This window comes from Pelobates fuscus, chromosome 4 (assembly GCF_036172605.1).
Source record: "Pelobates fuscus isolate aPelFus1 chromosome 4, aPelFus1.pri, whole genome shotgun sequence".
NCBI lineage: Eukaryota > Metazoa > Chordata > Amphibia > Anura > Pelobatidae > Pelobates > Pelobates fuscus.
This window is the reverse complement of record NC_086320.1, coordinates 175,691,345-175,704,867: the sequence shown is the minus strand read 5'-3', so window position 1 is coordinate 175,704,867 and position 13,523 is coordinate 175,691,345. Positions and strand designations below refer to the sequence as shown.

Sequence of the window (13,523 nt, the reverse complement as noted above, 5' to 3'; positions counted from 1 at the left end):
TTAAAATGCGGACGGCATATAACGCCGTAACAGCGTTAAAGGGACACTATAGTCACCCAGACCATTTCAGCTCAATGAAGTGGCCTGGGTGCAATGTCCCTCAGGTTTTAACCCTTCACATGTAAACGTAGCAGTTTCAGAGAAGCCTCTAGTGGCTGTCTTCCGGAGAGACACTAGAGGCGCATCTGCGACGCTGGAGGCACGTTTTGCCTCCATCACGCAGAGTGTCCATAGGAAAGCATTGAGAAATGCTTTCCTATGGACACTTTGAATGCGCGCGCGGCTATGCGCATTCAGCTCCAGTGACGTCGGACGGGGGAGCTGAAGTCAGACAGGGAGGAGAGGTCACCAGCGCCGAGGGAGCCTGGTGCTGGATTAAGGTAAGTAACTTAAGGAATTTTAACCCCTTCAGCGCCACGGGAGGGGGACCCTGAGGGTGTGGGCACCCTCAGGGCACTAAAGTGTCAGGAAAACCGCTTTGTTTTCCTGACACTATAGTGATCCTTTAAGAGTTTAAGGGGTTATTTTGGCCTGGGGAAGCCAAATGGTTATACACCTATGCTCTAAACCAGGAATAGACATCCTTTGCCACTCCAGATGTTGTGGACTACACCTCCCATTATGCTTTGCAAGCCTTAATGGAGATGTAGTCAAAAAACAAAGGGAGTGTCGAAGGTAACCTACCCCTGCACTAAATAAAAAATATATAATACAGTTCCTACCCCATAAATATAATATTTAATGCTTTAATATTTAATGCTCTCATCCAACCCCCTTCCCTCCACAGTTCCTAATAAATATATTACAAATATAATTCCCTCACCCCTGTAGCCCCCTCTATTTACATTTCCTTCTATACACACACATATATATATATAATATTCATTGGGCCACAAATATAAATGTCACAAATATAATCATTGCTTCATCTCAAATTCCCTAGTCAGATCTTTCCCGTCCCCCCCTCCCCCCTATCTAATATACTGCTGACCCCCTCCCCTAATACATTACTGACCCCCTCCCCCAATACATTACAGACCCATCTTTCCCTCCCCCAATACATTACTGACCCCCCCTCCTCAATACATTACTGACCCCCCTCCCCTCCCCAATACATTACTGACCCCCCCTCCCCTCCCCAATACATTACTGACCCCCCTCCCCTCCCCAATACATTACTGACCCCCCTCCCCAATACATTAATGACCCCCCTCCCCCCCCCAATACATTAATGACCCACCCCCCTCCCCTCCCCTATACATTACTGACCGACCGCCCCTCCCCTATACATTACTGACCCCCCCTCCCCTCCCCTATACATTACTGACCCCCCTCCCCTCCCCTCCCCTATACATTACTGACCCCCCTCCCCTCCCCTCCCCTATACATTACTGACCCCCCCTCCCCTCCACATTACTGACCCCCCCTCCCCTCCCCTCCCCTATACATTACTGACCTCCCCTCCCCTATACATTACTGACCCTCCCCTCCCCTATACATTACTGAGCCTCCCCTCCCCTATGCATTACTGACCCCCCTCCCCTCCCCTCCCCTATACATTACTGACCCCCCCTCCCCCCATACATTACTGACCCCCCTCCCCTCCCCAATACATTACTGACCCCCCTCCCCAATACATTAATGACCCCCCTCCCCTCCCCAATACATTACTGATCCCCCTCCCCTCCCCAATACATTAATGACCCCCCTCCCCTCCCCAATACATTACTGATCCCCCTCCCCTCCCCAATACATTAATGACCCCCCTCCCCTCCCCAATACATTAATGACCCACCCCCCTCCCCTATACATTACTGACCGACCGCCCCTCCCCTATACATTACTGACCCCCCCTCCCCTCCCCTATACATTACTGACCCCCCTCCCCTCCCCTATACATTACTGATCCCCCTCCCCTATACATTACTGACCCCCCTCCCCTCCCCTATACATTACTGACCCCCCCTCCCCTATACATTACTGACCCCCCTCCCCTCCCCTATACATTACTGACCTCCCCTCCCCTCCCCTATACATTACTGACCCTCCCCTATACATTACTGACCCTCCCCTCCCCTATACATTACTGACCCTCCCCTCCCCTATACATTACTGACCCCCCCTCCCCTATACATTACTGACCCCCCTCCCCTCCCCTCCCCTCCCCTATACATTACTGACCCCCCCTCCCCTCCACATTACTGACCCCCCCTCCCCTCCCCTCCCCTATACATTACTGACCTCCCCTCCCCTATACATTACTGACCCTCCCCTCCCCTATACATTACTGACCCTCCCCTCCCCTATACATTACTGAGCCCCCTCCCCTCCCCTATACATTACTGACCCCCCCTCCCCCCATACATTACTGACCCCCCTCCCCTCCCCAATACATTACTGACCCCCCTCCCCAATACATTAATGACCCCCCTCCCCTCCCCAATACATTACTGATCCCCCTCCCCTCCCCAATACATTAATGACCCCCCTCCCCTCCCCAATACATTACTGATCCCCCTCCCCTCCCCAATACATTAATGACCCCCCTCCCCTCCCCAATACATTAATGACCCACCCCCCTCCCCTATACATTACTGACCGACCGCCCCTCCCCTATACATTACTGACCCCCCCTCCCCTCCCCTATACATTACTGACCCCCCCTCCCCTCCCCTCCCCTATACATTACTGACCCCCCCTCCCCTCCCCTATACATTACTGATCCCCCTCCCCTATACATTACTGACCCCCCTCCCCTCCCCTATACATTACTGACCCCCCCTCCCCTCCCCTATACATTACTGATCCCCCTCCCCTATACATTACTGACCCCCCTCCCCTATACATTACTGACCCCCCCTCCCCTATACATTACTGACCCACCTCCCCTCCCCTCCCCTATACATTACTGACCCTCCCCTATACATTACTGACCCTCCCCTCCCCATTACTGACCCCCCCTCCCCTATACATTACTGACCCCCCCTCCCCTCCCCTCCCCTATACATTACTGACCCCCCTCCCCCATACATTACTGACCCCTCCCTCCCCTCCCCTACACATTACTGACCCCCTCCCCTCCTCTATACATTACTGACCCCCCTCCCCTCCCCTATACATTACTGCCCCCCTCCCCTCCCCTATACATTACTGACCCCCTCCCCTCCCCTCCCCTATACATTACTGACCCCCCTCCCCTCCCCTATACATTACTGACCCCCCCTCCCCTCCCCTATACATTACTGACCCCCCTCCCCTCCCCTCCCCTATACATTACTGACCCCCTCCCCTCCCCTATACATTACTGACTCCCCTATACATTACTGACCCCCCTCCCCTATACATTACTGACCCCCCCTCCCCTCCCCTCCCCTATACATTACTGACCCCCCCTCCCCTCCCCTATACATTACTGACCCACCTCCCCTCCCCTATGCATTACTGACCCCCCCTCCCCTATACATTACTGACCCCCCCTCCCCTCCCCGCCCCTATACATTACTGACTCCCCCTCCCCTCCCCTATACATTACTGACCCCCCTCCCCTCCCCTATGCATTACTGACCCCCCCTCCCCTCCCCTATGCATTACTGACCCCCCCTCCCCTATGCATTACTGACCCCCCCCTCCCCTCCCCTCCCCTATACATTACTGACCCCCCTCCCCTCCCCTATACATTACTGACCCCCCTCCCCTCCCCTATACATTACTGACCCCCCTCCCCTCCCCTCCCCTATACATTACTGACCCCCCTCCTCAATACATAATACAATAGGTCCCCCAAGCCCCTTTATTCTTACCTTTAGAAGTTCAACAGCTCAGGGAAAAGTGGCCGCGATGCAGACAGTTTCAGTAGTGCCGCCGCCGCGCAGCCGGCGGATGTGACGTCATGTCGTCATTTGCCGCTCACATCCGGCGGCTGACAGTAAGCAGCAGCAGCGGCCGGCTCGGGTGTGACTGCGGCCGCGCGGTTGTGGCTGCGGCCGCGTGGCCGCATAGGGTAACAGAATTTTTTTTACAGGTCGTGTGGCTGAGTGCAGCCACATGTCAAAGCGGCCCCAGGGCTGGCGGCCTACCGGGAAATTTCCCGGTATCCCGGTAGGCCAGTCCGGCCCTGGTGTGGGGTAACACTCTCTATTTCAGTCGGGGCCTGGAAGCGAGGTGATTCCCTGTCATCTGACTGCTGGGCCTGGGCCGTGGCTGGTATTGGTGTTTGCAGCATCTGGCCTATGTCCCGTTGCGTCTTAGAGGTGCTTGTTGTCAGTTTCTGAGACCTGCGCCCCATCTCTTGTGCTGCAGGTGAGTCTGGGGTCAGGTTGATCAGGCCCGCCACCATGATCTGGCTGTTAAGGGCACATTGTGGTCGATATTTGGCAGATTTAGTTACGATCAGTTGGAGCTGTGAAATATGGCGACTGCTACGGTGCACTGTCAGACTCCACCACCTCCCCCCCACGCAGTTATTTTTCAATGTGAATGACTAATGCTTTTAACAAACACAAAAATCTATGATTTTTAAAACCTGTGTAAGTAACACACACTTTGCTATAATTTAGCATTCTGCAGCTCTGTTCAAGAGTGGTTGCTATTGTTTTTTTTTTTTTTAATAAGTGCTTTCAATGAATTTTGCAACATTAGAATGATTTAACTAATATCGTCTACCACAAAACAAATATACAAAGTAAAATTTATATTATTATTTTGGGATATCTCCATGAGATTTTTTTAAAGGCTGGATTCTATTAGCAATTTTCCTATAGAATTCAAAGAAAGAATTGCCATTCAGTAATCACAGTAAACCTTTACTCGGCTAAGAGACTTTAGCCTTAAGAGTGTAAGTTTCATTGCATTAGAAATATAATACTATAATATAATATAACTAGAAAAGCTACAATTTCTAGGGAAATTGTGTGAAGTGTTCTTGCCTCCACCAGTAGTCTACAACTGGAGTGGGCGGAGTAACTGGGTGGAGTGGCTTGAGTAACTGTTGTGTGGTTGGAGTGGCTGGAGTAACTGTGGAAAGGATGGATTGGGCAGAGTAACTTTATGGAGTGGGCAGTGCAACTGTGTGGAGTGCTCGGAGTGAGTAAAGTAACTAGAAATATATTTATAAAATGTGATAGTGCTCACTTTTGTGTTATCAAAACTGTAGGAATGACAGCAGTTTAGAGAATATGTTTCATCTAGCAGCCTCTGTGTTCCGGAACACTCTGCTGGCTGCTCACACACCTGGGTTCCTATGGCAACTCACTCTACAGCAAGGGCAGAGAAGAGCAGTTAAAACTGCTCCAAATTGCTCACTTCACTGCCATCTTCAAACGGTCGTAGTTTTAAAAACTATAAATCCTACAGCGAAGAGCTTTATATTGTGAGAATCACAAGACCCAGACCTACATGTTGATGCCTAGTATGTCTCTGAAAAATGAAGGCACAGTCGCAGTTTAGATATTGCCCTTCAAATTTGAGGTGGCTAGAGTGGAGTTTCAATGAATGTCAATGGACGGCGTGAGTTGCAAACAAATGGTCATATTGTGAAAACTATCCGGACTATGGCTTAGCCGTGGACATTTTTAGTGGCAGCAGGGATAGCTAAACGTTTTGATATACGATTTGTGTAGGTGGGCTTGAAAATGAGGGAGTGGTGGCAGTTTAGAAATAATGTCCTGATTTTTCAGCTCACACTCTAGCTTTTGTCAGCTCCCACTCTAGTTTTGAACATTCTGCCATTCATTCCTATGGGACCAATTTCGCCACAAAAATGAGGATATTTCATGAACCATTCGGCAAAGTAATAGCACACCGATCGGGAATAATCCGCACGTTTCGGTATATTACTGTCTATGTAGTGTAAAAACTGTGGGAGGAGTTAGGGTGGTAAATTTGGCTATAATAATAAGAATAATATATATGTGAGATAATAGTAAGTGGTCTTGCCATGCAAGAACACTTAATAATATTATATATTAACACATTCTCATTTATCCAAACCTTTTGTAGTCATACAGTGCCTTGCAAAACTATTCACCCCCCCTTGGTATTTTTTGTGTTTTGTTGCCTCACAACCTGGAATTAACATGGATTGTTTGAGGATTTGCATAATTTAATTTACAGAACATGCCCACAACTTTGAAGATGTGTTTTTTTTTTGTTTGTTTTTTTTAGTTGTGAAGCAAACAACAAATAGGACAAAATAACAGAAAAAGTCAATGTGCATAACTGTTCACCCCCTAAAGTCAATTCCTTGTAGAGCCACCTTTTGTGGCAATCAAGCTCCAAGTCGCTTTGGATAAGTCTCTATGAGCTTGCCACATCTTACCACTGGGACCTTTGCCCATTCCTCCTTGCAAAACTACTCCAGCTCCTTCAAGTTGGATGGTTTGCGCTTGTGCACAGCAATCTTTAAGTCTGACCACAGATTTTCTATTGGATTGAGGTCTGGGCTTTGACTAAGCCATTCCAACACATTTACATGTTTCCCCTTAAACCAATCAAGTGTTACTTTAGCAGTGTGTTTGGGGTCATTGTCCTGCTGGAAGGTGAACCTCCATCCTAGCCTCAAATCACGCACAGTACAGGTTTTGCTCAAGAATGTCCCTGTATTTAGCACCATCCATCTTTCCCTCAACTCTGATCAGTTTTCCAGTCCCAGCTGCAGAAAAACATCCTAACAGCATGATGCTGTCACCACAATGTTTCACGGTGGGGATGGTGTTCTTTGGGTGATGTGATGTGTTTGGTTTGCGCCAGACATAGCATTTTCTTTTATAGCCGGAAAGTTCAGTTTTAGTCTCATCAGACCAGAGCACCTTCCCCCATACATTTTGGGAGTCTCCCACATGCCTTTTCGCAAACCCAAAACGTGCCATTTAGTTTTTTGCTGAAAGTAATGGCTCTCTTCTGGCCACTCTGACATAAAGCCCAACTCTACGGAGCGTACGGCTTATTGTCGTCCTATGTACAGATACTACAGTCTCTGCTGTGGAACCCTGCAGCTCCTCCAGGGTTACCTTAGGTCTTTGTGCTGCTCTCTGAACCCTGACTTGTACTTCTCAACAATATTGTCCCTTACTTGTTTGGAGAGTTCCTTGGTCTTCATGGCAGTGTTTGGTTAGTGGTGCCTCTTGCTTAGGTGTTGCAGCCTCTGGGGCCTTTCAAAAAAGGTGTGTATGTAATGACAGATCATGTGACACTTAGATTGCACACAGGTGGACATCATTTCACTAATTATGTGACTTCTGAAGGTAATTGATTGCACCAGAGCTTTTTATGGGCTTCATAACAAAAGGGGTGAATACATACTCACATGCCAATTTTCTGTTTTCTATTTCTAAAAAATAGTTTTATATATATATTTTTCTCATTTCACTTCACCAACTTAAACTATTGTGTTCTGATCCATCACATAAAATTCAGATTAAGAAAACATTGAACTTAAGGCTGTAATGTAACAAAATAGGTAAAAAGTCAAGGGGGGTGAATACTTTTGCAAGACACTATATATGTAAAAGTAAGAATTGTAAGGAATTCAATGTGAATGTAAGCATCCAAGCTGATTTGGAGAACTTTTCTAATTTCTCTATTTTACATTTGAAATTCACTTTGAATTCACAACAATTGTCAGTTTAGTTAATAACCCTGCCAATGTGGAGTGCAGTTATTGGCTGTACTAGTTTTGGATTAAAAATAATGAGCACCGTGGGTGTGGTACATGGTGCATATTTCTTAAAACATGCTTCCTTGTTTCAATAGTCCTGATTCAACTTTCCTGGAGAAAAGGTAACATTTGTTTGCATGCACTTCATATAAATATTGTATTGCTTATGAAATTACAATAGAGCACATTAACATATAGTGGATTATCATAACTAAATTCAAATTTAGTGTTTACTTCTTATGACTTTAATTCATGAGTGAACTAACTTACAAAGAGTATAACGTTTTCTTTAGTATCAATATGCAGTGCTGAAATGTACTCTATGTAATGTACTCCAATGTACTCTAAACTGCACCAGTAGGGCCTAGTTTTTCTTTTGTTTCTGCAATCTAATTAGCATACATTGATAGATACCATAAGTAGACAAAATTCCTTTAACATCTTTTATCAAGGTAAAAAAAATAGCTTGGAATGACCCTGAATGTTTAAAGAAAAACTGACATTCTAAAAACTGATATTCTTTTCATTCAATGCTTTTAATTCAAACTGCAGCAATAGCGCTTTATTAATGTGTTAAATAGCATATATATATATATATCTCTCAAGATATTGGGGTAGATACTGAGGTTATTCAATAACACCTGAAACTGCAAAATAGCCAAATTGCATTAAATAAATTCATTTGAATGCTTTTTAAATACAGTTTAGGCTTAATTTTAGATTAATATGGGCTTTTACAATATTTTATTTTATTAAGCACTTTTTAAGAGGGCAGTGACAGAGCAGAAAATCAAAAGGTCAAATGACTACCCATAATAAATAGGTCTCTGTTCATGGGTGTGCTACCTCTAGTATGAATAGAAACCTATTTATGATGGGGTGTCATTGAACCTTTTAATTTACTTTTCATTTTTTCCTTCTGTCTAATTTCACTCAACCCATTAGTCAACCCACACCATAAGAGAGGATAGAAGAGAGTCAGTTCTGTATTTTTTCAAGTTAGAAGAGTGTTTGCATATGTCTTGTGAATTAAACTCCTCATTCACTTAGAAATAAGAGGATTATTAGCAGGTCTGCAGGACCCCAGCTACATACATTTAATCTTTACCCAATACACATTGAGTGACCCAGAATAATGGATGTTGGTGAAACTCATGGTTATTAAAGGGTCAATTTGATGCATCTTATTGCAATTCACTCCACACAGTCTACACACTGTGAAGGGAGGAATAAAGGAGCTGATTATGAATGGATCTATTTTTTCCAATTATTTATTCATTAGAATAGTTTTGTTTCCCCACAGTGGGTTTAAATTAGTTTGCCCAAATTAATGGATATGAATAATATGGGTCTATACAAGTTAATTCATATTAATTGTTATTCAGTTGGATGCTATGTCAGTATGACCACTATTAAATATGGTAAATGCCCACGCAGTTCAATGAACTAAATTCAACACATTTGCTGCTGTTAATTCAGCATTCATCAAATGACTCTCCCTGTGTGAATGTGCTAATAAAACCAGTCCCTGCGAGGCATAATCTCCTAGATTATTAGGGTTTGCCTGGTATGTAATTTAAATAAAATAACACTGTGTCATTTCAAAAAAATGTTCTAAATATTACCATAAAAACATGACTCACAACTGTGTCTAACCCTGCCCTAAGGCACGAGGTAGGGAGATGTGTGCCTTCAGGTGTTGCATAAAAAACTCCACAGAACCTCTGCCATCTAGTGGTAAGTTACATAGATGTTGTTGGTGGTGGACAGTTGGCTATATGGACTACATACAGGTGCAGGACTTAGGAGAGCTACATTCATGTGCTTTACCATATTTAAAAACTCAACATTTTGCTTGGCATCTCAGGGTTTTACCCAGCATGACACTCGGAGCAGCATAACACTACAGTTTGTTGTTGTGTATATATTGCCTAGAGCAGGTGTAGGCAACCTTCAACACCCCAGATGTTGTGGACTACATCCCTCATAATTCTCTTACACCCATAATGCTGGCAAAGCATCATGGGAGGTGTAGTCCAAAACATCTGGAGTGCTGAAGGCTGCCTATGCCTGGCCTAGAGTGTCTGGGTGCGTTCCTCAAGATTTATGTCAAACTGTAGAAGCCAGTGAGAGGGATGAATTAAAGTACTGGCAACTGGAAATAGCAACTGCTGCTCAAGATGAATACTAACAACAATCTCAGGCAGACAGGGGCCCACTGTTTGTTAGTGAGGTGTAGCCGATACCTCTGTAGGCACAGCGAACAAGGAGTACACATTTAATATTTAGCTGATACATAATGGTGAAGGATGTATTGTGTTACACATTTAAAATATAACCTGTTTCAATAATTGTATGTTTGATGATCAAGCCAAGTACCGTATTTATCGGCGTATAACACGCACCAGCGTATAACATGCACCTCATTTTAAGAAGGAAATTCCAGGAAATTTCCCCCCCCCCTCCCATAGTATTCCCCCCCCTCATCCCATAGTGTTCCTCCCCCTTTCCATAGTATTCTCCCCCCCTCCCATAGTATTCTCCCCCCCCTCCCATAGTATTCTCCCCCCCTCCCATAGTATTCTCCACCCCCTCCCATAGTATTCTCCACCCCCTCCCATAGTATTCTCCACCCCCTCCCATAGTATTCTCCCCCCCTCCCATAGTATTCTCCCCCCCCTCCCATAGTATTATAGTATTCTCCCCCCCTCCCATAGTATTCTCCACTCCCCCTCCCATAGTATTCTCCAACCCCTCCCATAGTGTCCCCCCTCCCCTTGTCCCATAGTGCACTTTCCCTTGTCCCATAATTACTTACCTGTCTTGAAGCGTGGGCCGGCTTCACAGTGCGCACCGCGGTACAGGAACTTCAATTTCAGGTTCCGGTTTCCGGCGGGACTGAAAGGAAGTGTGCACACTTCCTTTCAGTCCCGCCGGAAACCGGAACCTGAAATTGAAGTTCCAGTATGGCGGTGCGCGCTGAACACCGGCCCACGCTTCAAGACAGGTAAGTAAATATGGTATATCGGCATATAACACGCACCCATCATTTCCCCCCTATTTTCAGGGAGAAAAAGTGCGTGTTATACGCCGATAAATACGGTATATTATGAATGTTCTTAATAAATCACAACACCGATAATTCATTGATTTAAGAATATTTTTATAGTCCTTATATTATTATTTTAAATTTCTCGTGGATCAATTTTATTTTCAAGTTTTGCAAAGGCATACAGAAGAAGGTTCATTAGCACAAATGTGCATCAGATATAATGCAGAGTGTCTACAGAACATCAGTAAAAAAAATGGACAGTATAGAAACATTAGAGATTTAAATGTACTTTGGATCAAGTTGATTACAATAATTACTTTAAGTAGTGCGTGTGGAATTCAGGGAAAAAGGAATGGAAAAAACATTTTTTAAGCTAGGTGGTCTAAAAAATTTCCATAATGGTGTTCTGCCAAATGTGTGCTAATGGCAGCCTGGGAATCAAAAAGTTCTGAAAGGACGTGCAGAAATACATTTTCTGTGGTGAAGGTTCAACAATATCCTAACTGTGAGGTCTTAGCTGAAGGCTCAGAAACAGTTGTTGAAAAGCCGGCCATAAAGGATGAAACTAGCCACTGCGCCCAGATTTTGGGTTCTATGCCTGGACCTTGCCTTGTGAAGAGTACCACAATTCCTCAAGTAACCTCAGCTCCTCCATCTTAGAAAACCATAGTGATAATGGTGGCTCAACATTCCATCTCCAGGGGTGTGAGCTTTTTAGCCATATTAAGAATGCAGATTGCTAAAGATTTTTTGAAATGTAATGTGTGCAGTGGATACACCGTCTTTCAGAGCTGATGCATGTGAGTTTGTTGTTGGAAAAATGTAATATGATCTGCCATGAGAGAGAAGTACATATATAATTGTAATTATTTTTGCAGCAATATGTTCCAGTTCTGCCTGAAATCACATTACTGGGGCTGCAGTTGTTCAGAGTGTAACTCTAAATAATCTCAGGCAGACCAAAACATGACCATCCATGAAGTATGTGATTCTAATACTAGATCTGCTACTTTTGTGTATTTTACCCAGTTTGTGTTTTTGTTTTCTTCTTTTTAAGTGTTATACTCCCTTTTGTTGTTCATGCTCAAACCTGCAACATTGTTTACCCCACCCCCTTTTTCTGTCAAGTTACCTCTTTTAGTGCACCTTACCCGACCTTTTGGTTCTAACCCTTTCTTTAACATGTCCTCACAGATCGTGGTAGAGGAACAGCTTTATCCTCTACCCAGTCTGACAGGGAGCTCATTTCCCTGTCCCCCAGGCAGTGAAAGGTGTGAGCAGCTCCCTGTCAGAACAGGTTGAAGATAAAGCCTTTCCCCTACTGCCATCTGAAACATCACACTACAGAAGAGTGTGGCAAAAGGGAGATGTTCTGTTCACAGCCTGTCATCTAGGGAAAACCACCATCATCCCCCCTAAGCTAGTATGGCAACAGTACACTCATATACTCCATCCTTCCACCGGTGCACTCAAACACAATAAATTTTCTTATTGTTGCACCGGTGCTCCAGGCAAATTATATAGATATAGATAGAGAGAGAGATAAGGTAATGATTAAAATATCGACGGGGAGTGTGGTTATAGAGTGGGCTATAATTTCATACAGATATTGCAATGGATATGGTAAATATGGCTTTTGGAAAAATGTGGAATTGTGTGGAAATGTGGAATTGGATATGGAATGGGAGAACAATTAGAATAAGGAAATTTAGTTTCAAGCGAGAAAATATGGCAAAAATATTCAGTTAGAGGACTTATAGCTTTATGTGATGCATGGTTGTGCTGCATGGCTGTGCAAGCACCAGAAATAACATACAGTGGCAAGAAAAAGTATGTTAACCCTTTAGAAATAACTTAATATATGTATCTTAAAATCTGATTTGATGGTCATCTAAATTACTGTAATCAACAGACACAATCTGTTTAACTAACAACACAAATTATTCTTGTAAATATTGAATATATAATTGTAAAACCTTAGGCTAATGACTTCAACAAAAGCTAATTGTTGTCTAATTTAGGAAAAAAGAGATTGGACTTGTGGGTTTGAGTGCTTTTTATAAGTCAAAATAACTAACGTTTTGAGTTTGCTGTTCACAAAAAGTAGTTGTTGATGTAAATAAAAAAGAGCTCTCAGAAGACCTGTGATCAAAAATTGTTGTGTTGCGTAAAGCTGGAAAGGGTTGCAAAGAATCCCTAAATAGGTGGTGGCAAGAGGTGGCAAGTGGTGTCCCTCAGGGGTCTGTTCTGGGACCCCTTCTATTTAACATTTTTATAAATGATCTTGAAGACAGCATTGAAAGTCATGTTTCAGTGTTTGCAGATGACACAAAACTTTGTAAAATAATACAATGTGAGCAAGATATTACTTTGCTGCAGAAGGATTTAGATAGACTGAAGGACTGGGCACTCAAATGGCAGATGAAATTTAATGTTGAAAAATGCAAAGTTATGCACTTCGGCGTAAAGAATACACAAGCAACGTATACCCTTAATGGAAGCGAATTAGGGATAACAACACACGAAAAGGACTTGGGAATTGTTATAGACAACAAACTATGCAACAATGTGCAATGTCAATCAGCAGTGGCCAAGGCCAGTAAGGTATTGTCATGCATGAAAAAGGGCATTCATTCTCGGGACGAGAATATCATTTTGCCTCTCTATAAATCACTGGTAAGACCACATATTGAATATGCTGTGCAATTTTGGGCACCTGTTCTAAAGAAGGATATCATGGCACTAGAAAAAGTGCAGAGGCGGGCTACAAAATTAATAAAAGGAATGGAACATATCAGCTATGAAGAAAGGTTAACA

General features: G+C 44.0%; 2 protein-coding genes across 2 annotated transcripts in view; both read left to right on the top strand.

The window, feature by feature from the left end:
- Positions 1-13,523, top strand: part of LOC134608734 (leukocyte elastase inhibitor-like) — a 481,333-nt gene that overhangs the window by 135,560 nt on the left and 332,250 nt on the right. The gene's annotated exons all lie outside the window — the stretch shown is intronic.
- LOC134608728 (serpin B4-like) overlaps positions 7,728-13,523 on the top strand; it is a 30,286-nt gene continuing 24,490 nt past the window's right edge. Inside the window, exon 1 of the mRNA XM_063451790.1 lies at positions 7,728-7,776. The gene's annotated coding sequence lies outside the window, so the exon portion shown is untranslated. The remainder of the gene's footprint in view (positions 7,777-13,523) is intronic.